Raw genomic sequence first — 21486 nt, 5'->3', positions numbered from 1 at the left:
AGAAACGTAGGGTTCCATACTTTTTCTTCACTAGCACCACGGGGATGCCCATGAACTCTTGGACGGCTGGATGATGTCCCGTAGCATTTCATCAACTTGTGTCTTTACGGCCTCGCGTTCTCGCGTCGAAACCCTGTACGGACCCTGACGGAGTGGTCTGGCATTTTCCTCGGTTATGATGCGATGTTTCGTGATTGGCGTCTGCCGAATTTTCGATGACGACGAAAAGCAATCTTCGTATTGCACGAGCAGGGTATTGAGCTGTTCTTGCTTATGGTTCGGAAGGCTGAGATTGACGCCGAAAGCTGAGGGAGGGGCTTGGTTTCTTTGAGCAGGTTCCGCAGAATCGGCGAGGGCGAAAGCTCTGGTGGCTTCCATGATTTCTTCGATGTATGCGACCGTCGTTCCTTTGTTCACGTGTTTGTATTCATTGCTGAAATGCGTGAGCATAACCGTTGCTTTGCCTCCCCGCAGCTCTGCAATTCCTCTTGCGACGCAAATATTGCGGGTGAGCAACAGATGCTGACTGCCTTCAACGACGCCTTCCAAGTCAGGTTATTTAGGAGCGCCGGCTGAAATAATTACGCTGGAGCGAGGCGGAATGTTGACTTGTTCGTCCAGCACATTCAAGGCATGGTTTCCTGATGGCGTGCGTGGCGGTAGTGCTTCTTCTGGTGATAACGTTATTGACCTTGTTCCTAGGTTGATGACAGCACCATGGAGGCATAAGAAGTCCATGCCAAGGATGACATCTCTCGAGCAACTCTGTATGACTACGAAGTCTGCAGGATAAATACGACCGTTGATGGTGACTCTCGCTGTGCAGATTCCTGCAGGCGTTACGAGATGACCTCCGGCTGGTCGGATAACTTTCTTCGACTTCGCGGTGAATGGCCCACTGATGACGGAGTAGTCGGCTCCAGTATTGACGAGAGCGGTCACACTGTGGCCGTCGATGAGAACGTCAAGGTCGCTAGTTCGCCGCCTCGCGTTACAGTTAGGGCGTGGCGTCGGGTCACGGCTGCGTCGGCTTGTTCCGCTGCTTCCATGTTGCGTCGTCAGGTCACATTCGGTAAGTGGGGTTTCGCCGTCAAGACATTGCCTAGTTGGCGTCGTGTTCGGAAAGCTCCGTCACGGCGTCGTCGGAGGATCTTTGGCAGTTCGTCGCACAGCTACCGCACCTCCATCGGTTGCTGCCCTTAGTTTCCCGGATACGGGCTAGGAGACCCCGCGTTGGGCCATAGTGCTGCCGGTGGGGTGGTGACATGCGGCGGCTGGGCGACGGCGAACGGGAAGTACTTCGTGGTGTCCACTGAGTTCCTGTCAGGTAGTCGGCGATGTCACGTGCCGTTCCCCTAGCTGCGGACGTGGTGCATTGACGGCGAAGCCACGCAGTCCCACCTGTCGGTACTGGCAATGGCGGTAAGTGTGCCCGGCCTCGCCGCAGTGGTAGCACAGTGGATAGTCGTCAGGGGTGCGCCAGACGTCTGTCTTCCTTGAAGCGTAGCGTTGGCCGGCCGGCGGGTGGCATGGCGTCGGCGGTGCTGGCGGCGGTGCCTGGCGGAAGAACTGCGGCGGGGATGTGTCCTGACGAGGGCGTGGAGGAGCGTTACGGCGCACTGCAGTGGCGTAGCTCATTGCTTCCGGTTCAGGCTGCGGTGCTTCTGCGATTCCAAGCGACTGCCGAACTTCTTCGCGGACAATGTCAGCGATCGAATTGGGTTGAGGCTGCGTTGAAGGCAACAACTTCCGCAGCTCCTCCCGTACGATCGCTCGAATTGTCTCGCGCAGGTCGTCGGTACTGAAGGCATCAGCGCAGTTCAATGAGGCGCGGCGGTTGTATTGCGTTGTGCGCATCTCAAGCGCCTTTTCTATAGTTGTGGCCTCGGCAAGAAATTCGCTGACAGTCTTGGGCGGGTTCCGGACAAGTCCTGCAAACAGCTCCTGCTTGACTCCGCGCATGAGGAACCGGAGCTTCTTTTCCTCAGTCATGTTGGAGTCGGCGTGTCGAAAGAGCCGGGTCATCTCTTCGACGAAGAGGGTTACGCTTTCATTAGGAAGTTGCACCCTTGTCTCCAGCAATGTGGCAGCCCTTTCCTTGCGGACGGCGCTCGTGAACGTGCGCAGGAACGTCGTCTGAAAGAGTTCCCAGGCTCGTAGTGTGGATTCGTGGTTTTCATACCACGTCTTCGCGGCGTCTTCTAAGTAGAAATAGACGCGGTGTAATTTTTCCTCGGGATCCCAGCGGTTCAAGGCGGCGACTCGGTCGTATATTTCGATCCAGCTTTCCGGGTCCTCGCCTGACGATCCGTGGAACGTTGAGGGTTCTTTGAGCTGCCGAAGAATGACTGGGGCAGGCTGCATCGGGGCGGTCATGGTTGCTGTAGTTGATGTCGGGATCCGGGTTTGCCTGGCTGCTTCAGAAAGGGGCCCATACTCTGGTTGTAGTCCCTTCTGCCTGCGGCTTGTTCGCTGTTCAGGGTTGGCGTCCGTGTCTTCTTTGCCGCTTGGGTTGGGCTCGCGGCTTGAAGGGGGCGTCCGGAACATCAAAGAAGCAGCACCTACACCAGATATCACGGGGTCGTGACGTCGACGAAGAAGCAGAGAGTACGTTCAAGAATAAACTATTCATTTGGGCGAACCTGTGCCCGGTAAACGGAAAGTCAGATCACAGTAGCGGGCTTGCGTTTAAGAGAATTTTATTTCCGGATATATCTTACACAGCTTATGTGCACACATAAAAATGGACAATGTTGAACAATGCGTATGTACAATGCAAGCTGTTATATACAGCGAAAAAACTTATAGCGTATACAGTGACGTACAATGCAAAAATTGTACAATTAATACAGGACATTCATGACATCGAGATGATTAAACTTAAATAAACAGTAAGGCTATATGAACAAACAAGGGGAGGTCATTCGCAGTGTAGCGTGAAATTTTGCATTCACCTGTGAGGACAATTGCTCTCGCGCTCAAGAACAATATTGCACAAAAAGACATGTTTCTAAAGTAGAAAAGAAACATACACACTGTTGTGTCACAGTGGTACAAGCTCTAGCCCTCCTCCTCAATAGGGGAGGAAAGGCATGGACACTGTTGTTTTTTACGATAATAAATCGCGTAGACCACCGTCGGAGGAAAGCCTCCTCTCCCAGCATGACTAGTTCTGCGTTAAGATGCATAAGCATTATGTTTCTTAGCCGATGTAGTAGGGGAAACATGGCTCTTTAGGGGCGTCCCCTCAGGCAGGCCAGTCCCCTTCGTTTCCATAAAACGAAGGCTCCGATAGTCATTAAGAGTACGACAAAGTTATCCCTGTGGCTTCACTTCCACTGCATACTTGTTTGGAACATCCTGGTAACCATGCGCCAAAAGATTCGCGCTACTATACATTCATGGGAGACATGGTTCAGTGTTTCGACGCGACCGCATTGCGGGCATGTGGCGGAGGGCGCCACGCCCCACGCCGCAAGGCGGTCGGCCGTTGGTAAAGCCCCCCATTCCCTGAGCCAGTTTGGGTCACGGACCTTGGAGGGGAGAGACGTGTTTGTAAGAGTCCAGCGTCTTTTCGCCCGGCAATTCCGGCGTTGTTCTTCAGATGGGCTTTTAAATGCTATTAATTCGCTCATGTCGGTGGGGGACATTTCCATAAGTTATTGAACTGGAAAATCGTTTCACCATTGTTGCAAAGATTTTATAACATGTGTGTAATACGCTGGTGGCTGCTCAGCAGCTGGTCCCGTGTCGTTTGCTAAACCAAAAGGTCTTCTAGAGGTTCCTAGCAGATACCCTATACAAGTTGCCTGCCTCGATACGATGAGTTCTCCAAGAGTGCCCAGGTGTTTTTGAGAGCCAACATGCGGCACATTACACCAAGGTTGGGTAAACTGAGCCCTCCCCATTTTACTTGTAGGCGGAACAAGGCTCTGGCAAAACCTTTGGCGTGGCCATCCCAAAAACGTAGCCGCACGCAGTAGCCACTCTCAGCAAAACCCGTCGAGGTGGTCGGGCAATTCTGGTTACATAAAACAGTGGCGCTGTTATGCTGGATTTAATTAGATAAGCTCTTTCAGTAAAAGGTAGTTGAAACATTCTGGCGACTTCAATGCGTCCGTCCAGTTTGTGTTGTATGTCTTTCCATGTGGTGCGGGCTACCTCACCAGTCGAAAGGAAAGTTACACCTAAGACTTTAACGCCTTGGACGATTTGGACGCCATCAGGGAACTCTTCAATGTGCATCCCAAAGCACAATGCCTTGCTTTTTCCGGGATTAAGACGTGCTCCCGACAGGTAACTATACGTGTGGAATATTCGCAGAAAGGCTCTGTATAGCTATCTATGTTCCGAATAAACAACGAGAGGTCATCGGCGTATGCCGCTACTTTCACTTCGCCCAAGCTTGGAAGAGGGAAACCGCGTATCGAAGTGCATTTCTGGATTTGTTTCAATAATGAATCTCTGCATAATACAAATAGAATTGCGGAGAGGGGACAGCCTTGTTGAATGCCCCTACTCACTGCAATAGGTTCAGATGTATAGCCATTCACTACTAATGACGTTTCTAAGTCTGTGTAGAGTAAGCGGAGGGTGTCGGTTAAATGTGCTGGAAAGCCATAACACTCAAGCACAGCGAAGAGATAGTTCCATTCTACGTGATCAAAAGCTTTTTTCTGATGCAAGGAAACAAAAATGCCAGATATTTGTGTTCTTGTAGCGTACGTGAATAAATCGCGAGTCAGCGCAAGCGAGGAACAGATCGTACGACCTGGGACACAGCATGTTTGTATGTCGCTTACTATTTCTGGTAGAATGGTTGTTATGCGGTTTGCAAGGATGTCTTTCAATATCTTATAATCCGAGTTCAGTAGGGAAATGGGCCTCCACGCCCTTGGATCGGACGGCTCTCCCTCGCTTTTAAGCATGAGTATAACTCTGCTCTCACGAAACGTATTCAGTCTGATTCCGTCAGCGAGAAGCCCATTTAGCATTGTCAAAAGGTGGTCTTGTATTGTTTCAAGGAAGGTTTTGTAGAAACTCAAAGGTATCCCGTCAGGGCCGGCGGCGGTGGTTGTGTTCATGCGCTGAAGCACGATGCGTAATTCATCCAGCGTCACTGGGCTGCACAGACCATCGCGGAGCTCCTCCGGTACACGGGAAATTCCCTAGCAAAACTAATTAACTATGGTGGTATAGTTCACGTCGTTTGCGTTCTCCGCCCTGAAAAGATTCGAAAAATGTGTTTCAAAGACCCTCATTATGTTTTCTGGTCGTGTAGACTGCGCAGCCGTGCGCGAACTAAGACGTAGCAAAAGTTCGTACCGCGCCTTTAACTGATCGAGATAGTCGTGCATTGCGAACGTCAGCGTCTCGCCTCTGCGTACAATGCGCGCTTTTCGTAGCGTGCCGTTTATCTCTGTCGTCAGGCGCGCTTTCCTTTCGCGCCCTGCTTTGATAAGCTCGGCGTGCCAACTTTGTTTCAATGCGTCCCAGTTACGGGGTTCAGGCGGCCTTTTGCATGCTTGCTCTAGTGCATTGCGCAGTAATGCTACGCTTCCCGGGTCGTGCACGAGTGTGGTGTCAATTTGCCAATGGTTTCTAAATGTAGTGGATTGTTCAAAGAAAAGTTTTACAGACACTGGAAAGTGGTCTGTAATGCATGGAACGTCCGGTGGGAAATGTAGGACCTCGCAACTAAGGACATGTGGGGCTAGCAATTCTGGAAAATAGAAGCGGTCTAGCCGGGTCATGTTGGAACCCCGTTGCCATGTTGCAACGAAGTCATTTCCGTGAGTGTCGACCCACGCATCCCTGAGCTTGAAATTGCGGATGAGTTGTCGCAATGCGCTAACTCCGCTATATTTTCTGCTTTCTCTGCGTCCTCGCGCATCTCTGTCGGTGTCCTCAACACAGTTAAAATCCCCTACTAAGAAAGTAGGGTAGCGGTCAAACCTAAATGAGTCGAGTGAATTGAAAAAAATCGACCGTGCCCCCGCGTTGAGCTGGGGCATATATTACGAGCGCCCTGACTCGTCTCCCGTGGAGGTCAAAGTCTACTGCTAGTGTGCGGCCGTCAAAGCCATAAACACAGTGTGCTCTTCGACGTAACGCTGGTGTCAAGAAAACAACTCCGACTCTGCACATGTTTGAATCAGTCAGCGAAAAAAAGGCTTCGACTCCAAAATGTGAACAAAAAGATTGCACATCAAAAGGGGCTCTAAAATTACATTCCTGTAAGAAGAGGATGTCGACATGACGTGACCTTGCGAAGTGCATGACTTCTCTCTGCTTATCTTGGCGTCTGAAACCCCTGACGTTTAAGAAGAGAATATGCACCGTAGCCATTTTGAAGAAAGGAGAGTACGCGCAAACTTCAGAAAAACCCCTTGCAGAGGGTGGGGCGAGCGCTCAACGAGTGAACATGACTACAGAGAGAAATGCTCTGACGTCGTCAGAGCATTAGCGAATTTTTGGGGCTTACTACCGTCCGTAGAGCCCTCAGAGTCCGTGGTCGGTGGGTGGGCTCGTTTGGTGGCTGGACGGTCTATTTCCATGGCGCTGGCACCGACACTCGCACCGGCGGCCGCATCTGGTAATTGGGGTTTGACAGGCTGAGTTTGCGGGTCTGAGCCGAGTACTTGCTGGCGCTGGCGCTCGTCGTCAGTGGCATAATCACTGTTGTGGTCTTGTCTGGGCCGATGATCGGAGCGTCTGCACGTCCCGTTGTTCGGGTGCCGCGTCCCATCGAAGCTCTCGACGCCTCGGAGCTACTGGTGGTGCCAACTGTGTCAGAGCTGTAGCTCTCGTGGTCTCTGCTAAGTACGGGAACTCGGGCTTCGGCTTTGGATGAGCTGTGTTCTTCATAGGCGTCCGGCGAGAAGTCGCTGGTCTCGGACGGGGCGTGAAGGGTTGACGAGGCTTTCTCAGACAGGGGAGGCAGGTCTCCTGCGTCTTGTGGTTCAGCATGGGCGTCAGTGTCGCTCGCATGCTCGAGCGCCGGATAATCATCTTGCAATGCGGGCGTGAGGTCGGTGCACGCTTGTTCGTCGGTTGCCGCTGCTGCAGCCGCTGCGAAGGACTTAACCCTTTGTTGGACAGCGGGACATATACGTCCCACTTATTATTCCACGCTCTCGGCGCCCTAGCTCTTTGAGAGAGCCCATGCAATCACATACAAGCCACTAGCGCCATCTATTGAGTATGCTAGAACATTCTGTATGCAATTTCGTGGCGTTTCCACTAGGTGGAAGCACGCAACAAGGCAAGAAGCAGTTTTTGTTTTTTCACTTGCGCGTTGCAGTTTTTCGGTGTTTTTGTGAGGTTCTTTCAAGCAAGAAAAAAATGTCTGGTGAGTAAATCTTGTCTTTCTTGCACTTCAGTAACCACTTACGAACAACTAGCAGGTATATTTTGTGATGTTTAGCAGTGCATAGATAAACGGAACCTGTTTTACGAATAGTAGTGGGAATCACCTGTTCCACGTTAGGCTTAGCGTTGCGCAGCAATAGCGTGGGGGCAGCTCGGTCCATACTGATTGCTTCTTTTCTTTTTTTATTAAGATAACAAGAAACGTCTCACTGCTGAAGAAGCACTTGAATTATTCTGGAGCTTGCCAGAGAACTCTAACAACAGTGATGATGAAGAGTTCGAAAGCAGTGAAGATGAAGTTTGGGATCTACCACCCGATGAGTCCAGCGAGAACGAGAGTGATGTTGAAAACGCTCCCCCCGCTTCGTCGAGCATGCTGAAGAAAAGACGGCGTCCACCATATGCAGGCAAAAGAAAGAAAAAAAGGAAAAGTGCTGTTTCGAAAGCCGACACTGAAAATGATTCAGAAGGACCTCAGTGGGATACGTCGACTGTTTGTATGCCTACGCCTACGAATCACAGCTTCACGATCTCCCAAAGACTCAGTCCGACAATCACTGCCCTTGACGCGTTCTCCTTGTATTTCGATAATGAGGTGTTGGACCATATTCTAGAACAGACAAATCTCTATGCTGAACAGACACAGCGAAAGGGATGGGTGCCGCTGACACGCGATGAGCTTGAAGCTTGATTTGATTGATTTGTGGGGTTTAACGTCCCGAAACCACCATTTGATTATGAGAGACGCCGTAGTGGAGGGCTCCGGAAATTTTGACCACCTGGGGTTCTTTAACGTGCACCCAAATCTGAGTACACGGGCCTACAACATTTCCGCCTCCATCGGAAATGCAGCCGCCGCAGCCGGGAATCGAACCCGCGACCTGCGGGTCAGCAGCCGAGTACCTTAGCCACTAGACCACCGCGGCGGGGCGAGCTTGAAGCTTACATTGGGATGCTGATCCTTATGAGCGTCAACCGCATGCATCAACTTCAAATGTACTGGTCTTCCGATAGCTTTTTCTACGTGAATGAAATTGCCAAAGTGATGACATACAAGCGGTTTCAGATGATATGCAATTGTCTTCATCTGAACGACAACGACAAAATGCCAGGCTATGGTGACAAAGATTTTGATCGCGCATATAAAGTGCGTCCTTTGATCAACATGATGAACAAAAAGTTTCAGACGGAGTACAACCCATCGACACATGTTGCAGTTGATGAAAGCATGATTTTGTTCAAAGGACGCTCAAGCTTGAAGCAATACATGCCTATGAAGCCCAAGATAAAGAGGGGCTACAAGGTATGGTCCCTCGCAGACTCCGAAACGGGCTACCTGCTCCAGTTTCAACTCTACGAGGGGAAAAACGCTCAAAAACCACTTGACCGCACATTAGGTGAGCATATTGTTCTCTCACTAGCAGATGGTGTCGTGCCCACTGGTTCTCAGTTGTTTTTCGATAATTTTTTTTCATCAACAAAACTTTTGCAAGAATTGCGGGACATAGGCATTTTTGCCTGCGGAACTTTCCGTACAAACAAGAAAGACCTTCCGCCTGAGGTGAAAACTGACAACAAGATGGACAGGGGTTCATACTTGTGGCGAAGAAAGCGGGACGTCATTGCCTACCAGTGGAGGGACACAAAGAATGTCCACCTGATGTCCAATTACCACGAACCAGAATGTCGCGTCGATGTTCAAAGGACGCTGCCGAATGGCAAAAAAATATCAGTGGAGTGCCCTCAGGTGGTCAAAGATTATAATGCATGGATGGGTGGCGTCGACAAGTTCGATCAAAAGAGGAATGCCTACCCTGCAGACCGGCGGTCTAAGCGATGGTGGAGTAGAATTTTCTACTTCATTCTTGATGCGGCGATTGTCAACGCATTTATACAAGCCAACTCCATCGAGAATGTTGGATACCTTCACTTCCGCCTCAAGCTTGGCAGACAACTCATCGCACAAAGGAGCTTCCGCAAGCCTCGGAGGACCATCACTGCCTTCAAGAATAAGCGAGGCAAGAGCAACGGTCGCGCGATGACTGGTGTTCCGGATGAGAGTCGGTTCTCCGGAAACACTCACCACCCAAGCTTCACAGGCACGCGACGGCGGTGCCGCTGGTGCTCAACCAGCAAAAGAGAAGTCCGCACAAGGTATATGTGCAAAGTGTGCAATGTTCCGCTGTGTGCAACTTGCTTCGCACCATTTCACAAGAAAGTGTGAACTGCCTCAAGTGGACAGCGGGACATATGAGCCCACTTTATCGAAGTGACCTAAGTGGACAGTGGGACATATAGGTCCCACTTTTTTCTTTGCAATAAAACACTTCTCGACTTTCAGATTTGTTTTCTTGGGATCAAGAAGTGATAAATAGCTCACTAAAAATGTTTTAAACATGATAACTTTTGTTCCCTCGTTGTGTCCAACAAAAGGTTAAGACGTACGCAGTCAGCTGTTGCATGGCTGCCCGAGCACTTGCGGCACGGTTCTGCGCATCCCTCTGTGGCATGTCCAAACACGTTGCAGCGCGTGCAATGGGGCGTGGCACAATCTTTAGCGATGTGGCCAGCATTCCGGCATTTCGAGCACACTTTCTTGACACCCCGCTAGTCACACCTGACGTAGTCTTGAACTGTCAGAAAGTTCGGTATTTGGCTTTTCATTTCCACTCGCGCCACACGGACACCTGTGCCAACCCCAGGGCAGCCCTTGAACACTGGTTCGTGGATATGTTGCACGTTGCCGTAGGCGGAGAGAGCAGTCGCTGGGGCTGCGTCGCCTACCCACAGCGGTACCCGGAAGACTGTGACGTGGACTATTTCAGGGCCGACGCTGACTAGTGTAACTGATTCGCCGTTCAAGAGAATGGCGCCCCGGCTCTTCAGCTTGGTGGCTGCATGGACGTTTGCGGCGGCGGCGCCGAACTTTGCGCCTCCCATGTGCTGGAGGGACTTGATACCGGCTGGGCCGGTTACTGCTTCGAGGGCATCTATGATGTCGTCGACGGTGCTCCCCTCTCGAGCGCTGAAGTTAAAACAATGAGCTTTCGGCGGTGGCGCTGCAAAAGCCATCAGACTTGCGTCCTGGCCCTGGCTTCCACGGCTTGCGCTGTGCTGCCCGGGCGTTGGCTCACGATGAAGGCCTGGACAGAGCCGGGGGGGAGGGGGGGGTTGTCCAGGGGTTCGCTTGATGCTCGATGAGATGGGGCCGACGACTGGCAGCGTGCCTGGTCGCGGGAATCCCGGCACCAGGTAAGTGGCGAACGGAGCGTCGACCGTCGATAAACTGACAAGCGGCGAAGCGCGTCGGCATTTATACACTTGCCGTCGAACGTTCTAGCGTTATCGCTAGCGGTGACGTAGGCTCTAGAATAATCTGTATAGTTCGCGGAGTGGGCGTGATCTTATCGAAAAGATCTACTACACTCCTGAAGCTCCTCGAAGACTGCAGGCGTGATTTGCGCTGAGAATCACGTAGTGTATTGGGGCGATAACAAAACTTGAGAACAAGAACGTGGCAATATTGTCTACATCAGCTCCATTAATAATACCTATGATTGATTGATTGATTTTTGGGGTTGAACGCCCCAAAACCACCATATGATTATGAGAGACGCCGTAGTGGAGGGCTCCGGAAATTTTGACCACCTGGGGTTCTTTAACGTGCACCCAAATCTGAGCACACGGGCCTACGACATTTCCGCCTCCACCGGAAATGCAGCCGCCGCAGCCGGTATTTGAACCCTCGACCTGCGGGTCAGCAGCCGAGTACCTTAGCCACTAGACCGCCGCGGCGGGGCTAATAATACCTATGAGTCCACAAGTTTTTCATAACCACGCTTTTTTCAGGTTTTTCTTCAGACAGTGGAGTCTGAAAGCACAGGTGAACCTTCGCACAAATGTGGTCTATTGATGCGGTGTGATGTAGAGATAAACATGTTCTTAAATGTGTTGAATATTCAGTGTGCACAAAATGAAGGTGATAATGGAGAAGTTGTAAGGAGGCTAGATGTTTTGTCACCCGGCAAGTGAAATAGACAGAAGGATGACAAGAAGTACATCAGTTCTAAATGTGCACACTACATACATGCCGTGCAGCTTTTGTCATTCCGTTTGTTTTAGGATTCGTAAACAATAACTGCAGATGGGTCTCCCCTATAGTTAAATTCGTGTATAGATGACTTGCACGTGACGTCATAGGCGCAACTTCTGAAAGGAAGTAGGACTCCATGGTGGCGGCTTTGATGAGAAACGAGTTGCGTATATGTAAAAATGGTGCAGCAGGAGCCTCTATTTGTATGAATAATAAAATAACCGGCATGTGATGTGTTGATAACATTCATGTGGCATCGGAAACCACACGTTCCTACATGCTGGTGCTCCAGCATGGCACTTTCAGTGACGTCAGTGCAATCCATCTATAGGTTATGCCGTGAGGCGCCCTGTAGCCTGATGAGCCATCGCTCTAAGTAAAAGAAAGAAGACAGAGTCGTATGCAACTTCCTTTAACCCAGCGGTCAAAATGTAGATGTGGTAGGGAAGTTGTGCACGAGTCTACAACGAACACGCGTAGCCGTGAGAATTTTTCGAAGCATTGCCGTCATTTACGGGTTTGATTATCTAAAAAAGGCGATCGCCCCTTTCGCTCTTTCATTCGCTTTCCTCCGCTGGTCTCTTCTCCGGAAGCGGCTTCGCCCTCCTTGTCGAGTGTCCCTCCCACGGTTTAATTGCTCGTGGAAGGGGGATGGGCAGGCGATAATTGGGGGGGGGGGTGGCTCCAGCCGATGTTACCTTATAGATAACTTCAGGCCTACTCACTGTGTCGGCCAAGGGCTCTGACGTCACTCCGTTTGATCCGTGCGTTTCGCTGCGCAGACGTGCGTACGCTTGCTCTCGTCGCTCGACAGGCATGGTTGGTCAAGCCCGACGAACGTTTTCGTGGCGTGCTGATGTGCCGTCGGGCGACCGTCTTTTTATGTGTCTGCGAACTGCGGTGTGGATATGTGATGCGTTTTGTGCACTGGATATTCGCAATCTGTACGGCTGCAAATGCGAACGGTTGGGCGATGCCGCGTTGCGAATTGTTGCGGCAAAGGGACCGAAGTGGCGAGTGTTCTCGTTCACTAAGGACAGCTGAAGAACGAAATACATGGGGGCGTGTGGGGCGTCAAGCTGACGTCAACATCCGTTTTCTTCGTGACCCGGAGGTATGTACTCGGGGATTGAAATAGGACACTTGCAACGCGTGGCCGCCGGCAGAGATAGCGCAGCTCGTGGAACGGTGGTGTTTTATTGTGGTATAGAGTGAGGGGGAGAACGGCTACAAGGTAGGACTATTACTTCCGGTCGCTAAAGAGTCGGCATTTAGTTCACAAAGTGCACACTGCCAGCGTGGCACTGCTATGCTAGCACGCTTTCGCATGCCGATAGAAATAGATCGCTGGTGCACTCTACTCGTACTGCGGTGTGAGTAGACTACGCTCTCATTCAGCGCCTTGCGGTGATGCTGCACCTATAGGCTCTGCAAGTAAAAAAAGAGAACATGATTTGGCTAAGAGATTGCACCTTCCGTGCGTTCGCAGAACATGATAAAAATAAACATCTGCACAAAAGTGTAAAACAGCCACAGGGCTTTCTTCGTGCGACATTGAAACAGTGTATTAGAGATAGTGTCCTTCCGAAAAACCGGTGGGTTGCCGTCGATGAAGAATGGCAGAAGCTGGCACGATTATCCGTGGCCGATGTCCGCTACGAAAGTTTGTCGATTAAAAAAAAATTGTGACAGAAACCACGTAATCAACTTTGCTTTTGTGCAGGTGTTTGCGAAGGCATGTAGGTGCAATCTCTTAGCCGAATCGTGTTTCTTGCTTACAGAGCATGCGTGCCGCATCACAGAAAAGGCTATTTCTGTCGACATGCAAAAGCGCGTTAGCGTAGCTGCGCCACGCTGATTATGGGCGCTTGGGTAACTACAGGCCGACTCGTTGGCGACCGGAAGCAGCAATTTTGCTCTGCAGACGTTCTCGCCCTCGTTCTATACCACAATAGGCCACCCTACCACGATGCAACACCCTTGGTTCCACGAGCACACTATCTGTGCCAGTGGCCACACGTTCCGAGTGTCCTATTTCAATCCGGGAGTACTTACGTGCGTCCGTACTACATATTTCTAAGTAGTTACAATGGCCCCGTCTCCACCATGTCCTGTTCTTGCTCTAAAATGCAGGTGCCGTGGGCTTGTTGGCGTAAGCCCTCGCATTAAAATAATTAACGCGCGTGGCAGTAAGTTCAGAACAGGCCTTTTTTTCTTCAAGGTCGGTAGGGCCGCGGACTTGTATTACTTCTGTTCATTTGGTTGATCAAAATTGAACGAATACTGTTGCATCAATTAGTACATCGGTTTTGCGCCTACTATTTTCTTGCCGGTGTTCCTGCCACTTTATTTCGGTCAGCACCTTAGCCTGATATGTTTCTTCGAAATTTAGATGCGTGTAGACACTTACGATAAAGCACTTTCCTTAATTGGTTTTCAGGAGTGCGATTTCTACTTCAAGCTAGAATATTTAAGAATCACTACCAAAAATATACCGATCTAAGAACCGGCAGTGCAGTAGAAGCGCCTATGGGTGCACAGTTTAACATGGACCCAGTCGTAACATTTTTTTCCCAAGCCCTAAGTTATATGACTGGCTACGCACCACTAAGAGAGGAACCAGAGCAAAAAAGAAAACACCGCTTCTTGTGTCAGTCCTGAGAGATTTTTTGTCAAACGAAAGATTTTGTTTTGTCTTGGAATGGTCACTCATTACCCTTGATATTGTGCTGAATAACATACTTGTGGCAGTAGCACACACTCCTCCACAACTACGTGACTATGAAGACAGATGTTAGAAAGGGTACAAATAAAACTGCAGAAACTGCAAATGAGCCGCGCCGCGGTGGTCTAGTGGCCAAGGTACTCGGCTGCTGACCCGCATGTCGCGGGTTCGAATCCCGGCTGCGGCGGCTGCATTACCGATGGAGGCGGAAATGTTGTAGGCCCGTGTGCTCAGATTTGGGAGCACGTTAAAGAACCCCGGCTAGTGGAAATTTCTGGAGCCCTCCACTACGGCGTCTCTCATAATCATATGGTGGTTTTGGGACGTTAAACGTCACATATCAATCAAATCAAACTTTGCAAATGAGTGGGAACAGCCTCTCTGCATGCTCTAGATAGGGTTCATTTGTGTAAATAAATAAAGAATGAATAAAATTTGCCTTATTTAGTCACTTTGTTGGTCCATTAAATTTTGCTCTGATAGATCGAGCACAGGTTTGATAGCGCACATTCTTTGACTTTTTCGTGGAAGAAATGGCTGAATCTCCAAACGCTTTCAAGCGCAATACATTTACTTAAGCCAACGCGTTTTTTTTTTTTTTACCCAAAAGGACCGAATAAAGCTGTTAGGCATGTAAAAATCGCCGTGAATGTTTTATCTTTTAATGGGAGAAGATGGTGGCAATGGATTCACAGCCTCCCGCACACGCGCTTGTTTGGGCAAAACGAGTGACGTCACGGTGGCAGTAAGCAGGCCTGATAATCTAGGTGGCTTTGCTCGAGGCCACGCTTGCCCCGTGCTGGCGCCGCCTCTGCATCGCTGACGTGCTGTTCGAAACATTGTAGGACTGGTGGCCGCGACTCCGTCAGCTCTGTGCAGGTTGTTAACCGTTGTTGCCGTGCCGTCCCGTTCTTTTGCGCGCACGGCTTCAAAGGATCGCCACTTCTGATATAGCCACTTGGAGAGGCGACACGCCGCGCAAGATGAGAAGCCACCGCAAGATGACGAACATCAACAAGGAGCGCGGGCAGCTGCTTGCAGACTAACCGGAATCGTAGGTTCTTGCTCGACCAATCGCGGCATGACCTGGGCTACGCGTCACATATTCAACTTCGCGACGTCACATGGAGGGCGAAAGGCCCGGAGAGAAGCAGGGCTGTTTCTTGGAATTTGTGGCGCGCCCGCGGCTTGTAGCGCTGCCGCATGCGACATCTCTGAACATGACGGCATTCTGCTCACGATGCGCGTGTTTACTTGAAATGTTCGAAAGAAATTTCGGAGGTTGGTAGCCTAGAGGCCCTGTAACTCTCTTTTGTGAAGACACTAGAAGGTATGATTATCTACAAAGATATTGATATGTCGGCTTTAACATCCAAAACCCACTATATGATTATGAGAGATGTCGTAGTGGAGGGCTCCGCAAATTTCAATCACCTGTGGTTCTTACGCAAATGGGCTTTACGCACGACGCGACTGAAGCGCCGCGACGCGCCTAGTGGCAGTTGCAGAAAACATCCCGATTGCGCAGTCGCACTAAAGTCTCACTACTGAACGCGACCGAGCCACTGATCTCTGCTAGGGGGATGTTGGTCAGTGGACTGAACGGCCCGCGCTGCGTGTGTTGGTACGGCCGCCAGCCGCGCGTGTTTGACATCTCTTTAGTGGATGTTCACAAAGCTGCAGGCTCTACTGCTGTGGCTAGTGTGATGTTTTGATGCAATCGATAGTGTGTGGTACGTTCGCACGTTATCGCTCCGGACTTGATTGAGTTGCGGGGAACCAACTAGTGCCGAGTGCTGATGAGGTAGTTCTTCGAATGGAAATTCAGATATTCAACTACGCTATCCTATAAAGCTTATTTCGATCAAGTCCTTCACTTAGGCTTGAATTGACGACATCCACTGTCTTTGTCGCTTTTTGCTACGAAAATGGCATTATTTTGAAGCTGGAATTCTCTAAAAAGGGCGATCAAACTCGCTAAAACAGCTGAATCGTGACCCAACTTCGAATGTCATGCTGTTCACCGCGCTGCAGCTGCTAATGGGACAAAGTGATCGAGCCAGTAAATTAGTGTGCCTGCGTGGGCACGGCCGCTCGCGAAAAACGCACATGACCTGTACGTGTGACCAGCTGGCAGCAAGGGGAGCAATGTCCCGCTATACTTCCACGTGGCGCTTCAGTCGCGTCGTGCGTATACATAGTGTTCATGTGATGTCACTTCCGCCGTTGTCGCCATCTCCCGCCATGCCCTGGTACCTTGCTGGGCACCTACATCAGTTTGCGTGCTGCAACGCGCTTTGTTGGGGCTCGTCATCTGTTGCTGTGCGCGATGCTAAAAGAGAAGCCGTGCGGTTTTTCGTTGTCATGCTTTAACGCGCCCATCGGGTCAGGAAGGCCTCGCTTGTTCACTCGATGCAAGATCAGAAAATGAAAACATGTGACGTATACCGGCCACCGCGTACACCCGCCACGATCTACGAGGGCCCATCATCTCGCTGTCACTACACATTGCGTGGTCTAAGAACAAGTGAAAGCTCAAAGTCTCTCGAGCCGCAATTTTAAAAGTGGATGAGCGAAGCGCACAGCTCCCATCGAAAACGAGTGATCATGCTGAGGCAAGTTTACAGGAGATATATTATTAATAACAATTTTAATATATTGCTGTGGCCCACACCACCACAGTAGCAGTGCAGCTCCCCGAGTGTTTTAAACAGTGCTGATGTTGAGCGTCTTTGATTGGAATTTGTGGAAACAGCCGAGGAGCATATTAGGCAAGGTAGAGACTTCGCGTGGTGCGTGCCGCGCTGATGCCGGTCACTTTTTTTTTTTCGTGTATGTTCTGACTCATTTTTTACCTTGCATATTACTTTTGTTGTTGTGCGCTAATGTACAGTAGAGTCCCTGAAAATGGTAGAGACCGTTTTAGGGAATCAATCGACCAATTTTCAAAAAAAAAAAAAAAAAACCTGAGCCCCCAACTCGAACCGATCGGCTGTATAGTTGAAATCGCGAGTGAACAAATATTGTTTCACATCCATTTTCACTGTTTGAATGCAATACCCGAATTCCCGTGATCGCTTTCACAATTTTAACCGCTTCCCTGACACGCTGATTGTGCATGCAGCGGTCGCGGACAAGTTTGTATATTTAGTACCTATCTCTGTTTGCAGGTATCCGTACTTGGACATAGCACTTACCCGTAATGAAGTTACACCTAAAGACGCAAATATCACCGGTTCTTACAGTCGTTTTTGTTAATCAGCGCCAGCCAAACATGCCGGTGCTTTTCGGAAAATCGCAATGTGCGTTCTCTCTTTTTACGCAATAACTTTTGGCAAAGAGAACACCCCGACGCTCTACTGGCTCTTCGTGGACTGCTATATCAACTTGCCTCACCAGCAGCTGATGATAGAGAGCTTTAGAATACCGTTTGCAAGCGCTGCGGACGTTGCGGGCGCCATATAAGGTTTAGAATAGCGTTTGCCCTGCTGCCAACCTCAACGCACGATCGCAGCGACACCGTAGCCTCGAAACCAGCTCTTGCGGGTCACATGCGGGCCGCCATTACCGCACGCAATTTCAAATTTTTTGCGTGCGCTTCGCGAACGCGAACGCCGACTCGCGTTACGACGCATGCGCAGTGGCAGCGACCGCACCGCAAGGGCTCGCGGTGCGCTATTCTAAAACTCCCGAATCGCTCAAACTTGCATTGTTAGTCACAACCGAACGGGCGCTTGGACGAGGAAACAACACGGCAGCGGTCGGCCACGGAGTCAGTAGGTACCCAGGCATGTCGGGGGCGCATTTTGGGAGTGACGAATCGGCGCTGCGTGACGCACGTGCACACTATGCATACTTGCTTCCGCCATACCACACGACGTCGTGCGTATAGAGTTAGTCCTATTTTAAAATTGAACTTGTGAGGGAAGTTGCCATCATTACAATCAAGATTGTGCGCTTTTGTCTGAATCTTTAGAGTCAAGATATAGCTCGGAAGTCCATTTCCTTTCCCTATACTTTCGCTATTTTTACCCTATTCCGGTCTATTTCTTGGCCAGTGGCTTCTGCGTGGTCGGCTCCAGTCTATGCTGAAACGTACATTTCTCGCCAAGATATCTTTTACAGCAGTCTGCGCCACCACCATCCTCCTCCCCGGGTGTCCGTCCCCATGTGTGTACCCTACCACGCGGGTTTGTATCCGCAGGTGGCGCGCAGCCAGGGAGTGGCACACCAGGCCCGTGCTCCCTCCTTCCTCTCAAATTTCCCCATGGTAGCGCACAAAATAACGGTCGCCCACACATCCCTGCCCGACCCCCAGTTCTAATCAAGGTGGTTTTTTTCGGGGGGCCCCCCCCCCCGAAAAAAATTCTGGCAACGCCCCTGCCGTCTGACTTCGATCAGCTCACAGGTTTCCTTGCTTATAGATTACGTCTGTAGAACGGGCCCATAGCCACTGTCACTTCCTCTTAATGTTGTTTTGTTCTACAGGCAAAAACGTGGTCAGCTTCGAAAACTGATTAGTGTTTTTATAGAGCTGCCGTGAAATGTCACACAGCTTATGAATGAAAGAAAAAAAAAACAACCCCGGACACATGTAATTTTACTGCAACATGGCACTGCCGTTTAGATCATGGTACGCAAGACTTCGCAGCATGCTCAAGGGCGTAAAATGATACGGATGGCTGGTCGCATATTTAAAATAATGGAAGCTCCGGAACTGGACCAATCATTCATAATTTTCACTCATGTGTGGATCGATGGCGAACGAATGTGCAACGTGTGACTACTGTAGAGATTTCGCGCAATAAATATTAGGAGCGTGCCTCACAAAAAAAAAAAAGTTGCAACTCTGAATTAGGCACGTGCGTGCGGGATTCTCACATTTGCCCGCAATATCATAACAGAAATGTTGCGGCTACATGCGGCAGTAAGAATGCTGTGTTGCTTCCCACAGAGTGGGGAATCCGCTTGCGCTGTGCTTCGTAGGGTTATGTGCATGTGCTAAACAAAAAATGGCAGCATATCCACGGGGTGATGAAGCATCTGTCCGTCCATTCGTTCTTGCTTCGGCCCGTCCATTAGTTCTTGCTTCGCTCCGTCCATGCGTCCCTTTGTGTGACCGTCCGTGCGTCCATCCGCCCGTCCGTCCCTGCGTTCGTCCATGCATCCGCCCCTGCGTCCGTCCATCTGTCCGTGCAGCCATCCGTGCGTTCGTCCATGCATCTGTCTGTGTGTCCGTTCGTCCATCTAGTCAACACTCCAAGTACCACCATCTCACATCTTTTCATCATATATTCCGCATATAGAAGCACCGCCATCCAGCGGACATTCCAAGGACTAAACGAGAGGTGGCACACGCACACATTCTTACGGCTTGCACTTCGTGCCTACTTCCCACCTTTAACCACCTCTAGTTCATGGTACATACTAGTTCACTGTATTCATGGCACTGCGGCCCAACGCTCGCTAAACCTTTCTAAAACCAAGGAGGTTACGCCCAGCAAGTATAACGTAGCAACCCTTTCTTGTCAGATAGGGCTCAATGTACATGCCAATGGCTGCTAATGGCGAATGAGAGACAGGAGAATTCGGCTTTTAGTTAACGCGCACGCTGCGAATTTTTTATTGTTCAACAGCGCACAGGAGAAATATCCCAACGGCACCACCTTGCAGGTCAAAGCGTAAGACATGTTACGTACCACGACGAGTGACGAATGGGTGCCGCTTTAAGGAGCTTCGCCCCTATAAATGTAATGTGCACATGCTTGTCATGTCAACCGTGGCCCGTCAGATGCAAACCTACAGTGAATAAAATAGCGTGGTTGCGTGCATTTTTTGCAGCAAAGATAAGTTTCTTCACGGTCATTTGGTGCTTCAATTAGACATGGAATGAACCTTTTATAGATGCGGCGTGCTCGGCCGTCGTGGTTTTTTTTTTTTTCATTTAGGTGGCCAAAGCAGACGGCGCTGGCAGTCGGGCATTGTGAGAAGCGTAACACTTTTCCGGGGCAGTTATTTAGCACTTCGTACAGTCAGGAAAGCTGCAGCATTATTTTACTGATTTCGTTTAGGGAATGCGGGCTGCGCGCCAGAGGGCGGCAGAGCAATCCAACCACGTACGTCACAGGTACAGCATAATACGGTCATGCAGTGCGAGCAGACGGTTTTTTCAATCAATAAACTCGCTATCAGACGCTGCCTGCGTCGGCGTTGCGAGGCTAAAGAGGGGGGAGCGTACGAGAGGAGAGATACGGGGAGAGGATGCGCATGCGCAATTGGAGTGGAAATGCTGCTAAAGGGATGCTTAGAAATGGGAGGGGGAGCAAGCGTAGGCTAGCAGACTCAGCCTACGCGTCGGCGTTGCAAGACGAGAGAGGAGGGGAGCATAGAAGAGGAGGAGGGGCGCCCATGCGCAGTAAGAGAGGTCACGCCGCACACTGCTTTGAGTTTGACCATAAGATGCTTCGCATCTAATAAATTTCTCTAATGTAGCCATTCGATAATTACTTGGAAATGCGATGCAGGGCCCCTTTAATGTCGAGCTTGGTCCGCCAGGTGTTCACAGAAAAACCTCACTGAGCCGTGGCGTCATATATGCGTTATCTAGCAACGCGTCAGAAGGAGTAGATGAGGAAAAATGAAAAAAAAGAAAAAAACGCCAGGCCTGCGTCGAATGCGCAGAACAGAGTGAAAGTTGGAAGAGCGGCCTTTCAAAGCCATTTTTAAACGATTTTTAGGTTACTGCTACATCCACACTTGCACGGTACCTACTACGCCATAAAACATCATAATATTTGTGTAGTAGGGGCCATCCTTCGCCATTTTCAGAGAAGCGTGGTAGTCGCTACACACTTGCAAAACATTTTGTTGCAATTTTTTTTTATGTTGTGGCTGACCACGATGAAGAATTATGCCTGAAGCTTTTGTAATAGGTTTTGTGCATTCGATGACCCACTTAGTATGTATTTCTGTGCCGACATCAAGCCTGCCTGGGGTCACTTTGGACCGGAGTTTCAAGCACATGCTTGTCTCAAAGATAGAACAATGAACTGGCAATCACATGGCATAACGTAATTTTAATTACTAAGTTTTTTTTTCTTACTTCGCGCGATAGTGGTTACAGACACCGGCGGTGGACAAGTACGGCGCACGCGACCCTTGTTGTGATCTCATAACAACTTTCGATGTAATATAATAAAAATTATCGACCATCTCCGTGTAGGGAACCCTGATGGGGTGCGAAACAACAGCGGTGCGCACGGTTTCAAGCGAAACTTGGTGTAGCGATTATTGGAGT

The 21486-nt window shown here is 50.1% G+C and overlaps 1 protein-coding gene across 2 annotated transcripts in view; it reads left to right on the top strand.

Annotated features, from left to right (window-relative positions):
• Positions 1 to 21486, top strand: part of LOC119173728 (uncharacterized) — a 137470-nt gene that overhangs the window by 26779 nt on the left and 89205 nt on the right. The window lies entirely within an intron of this gene.

Source organism: Rhipicephalus microplus, chromosome 5 (assembly GCF_043290135.1).
Source record: "Rhipicephalus microplus isolate Deutch F79 chromosome 5, USDA_Rmic, whole genome shotgun sequence".
NCBI lineage: Eukaryota > Metazoa > Arthropoda > Arachnida > Ixodida > Ixodidae > Rhipicephalus > Rhipicephalus microplus.
The sequence above is the reverse complement of the archived record's forward strand: the minus strand, read 5'-3'. Positions and strand labels throughout refer to the sequence as shown.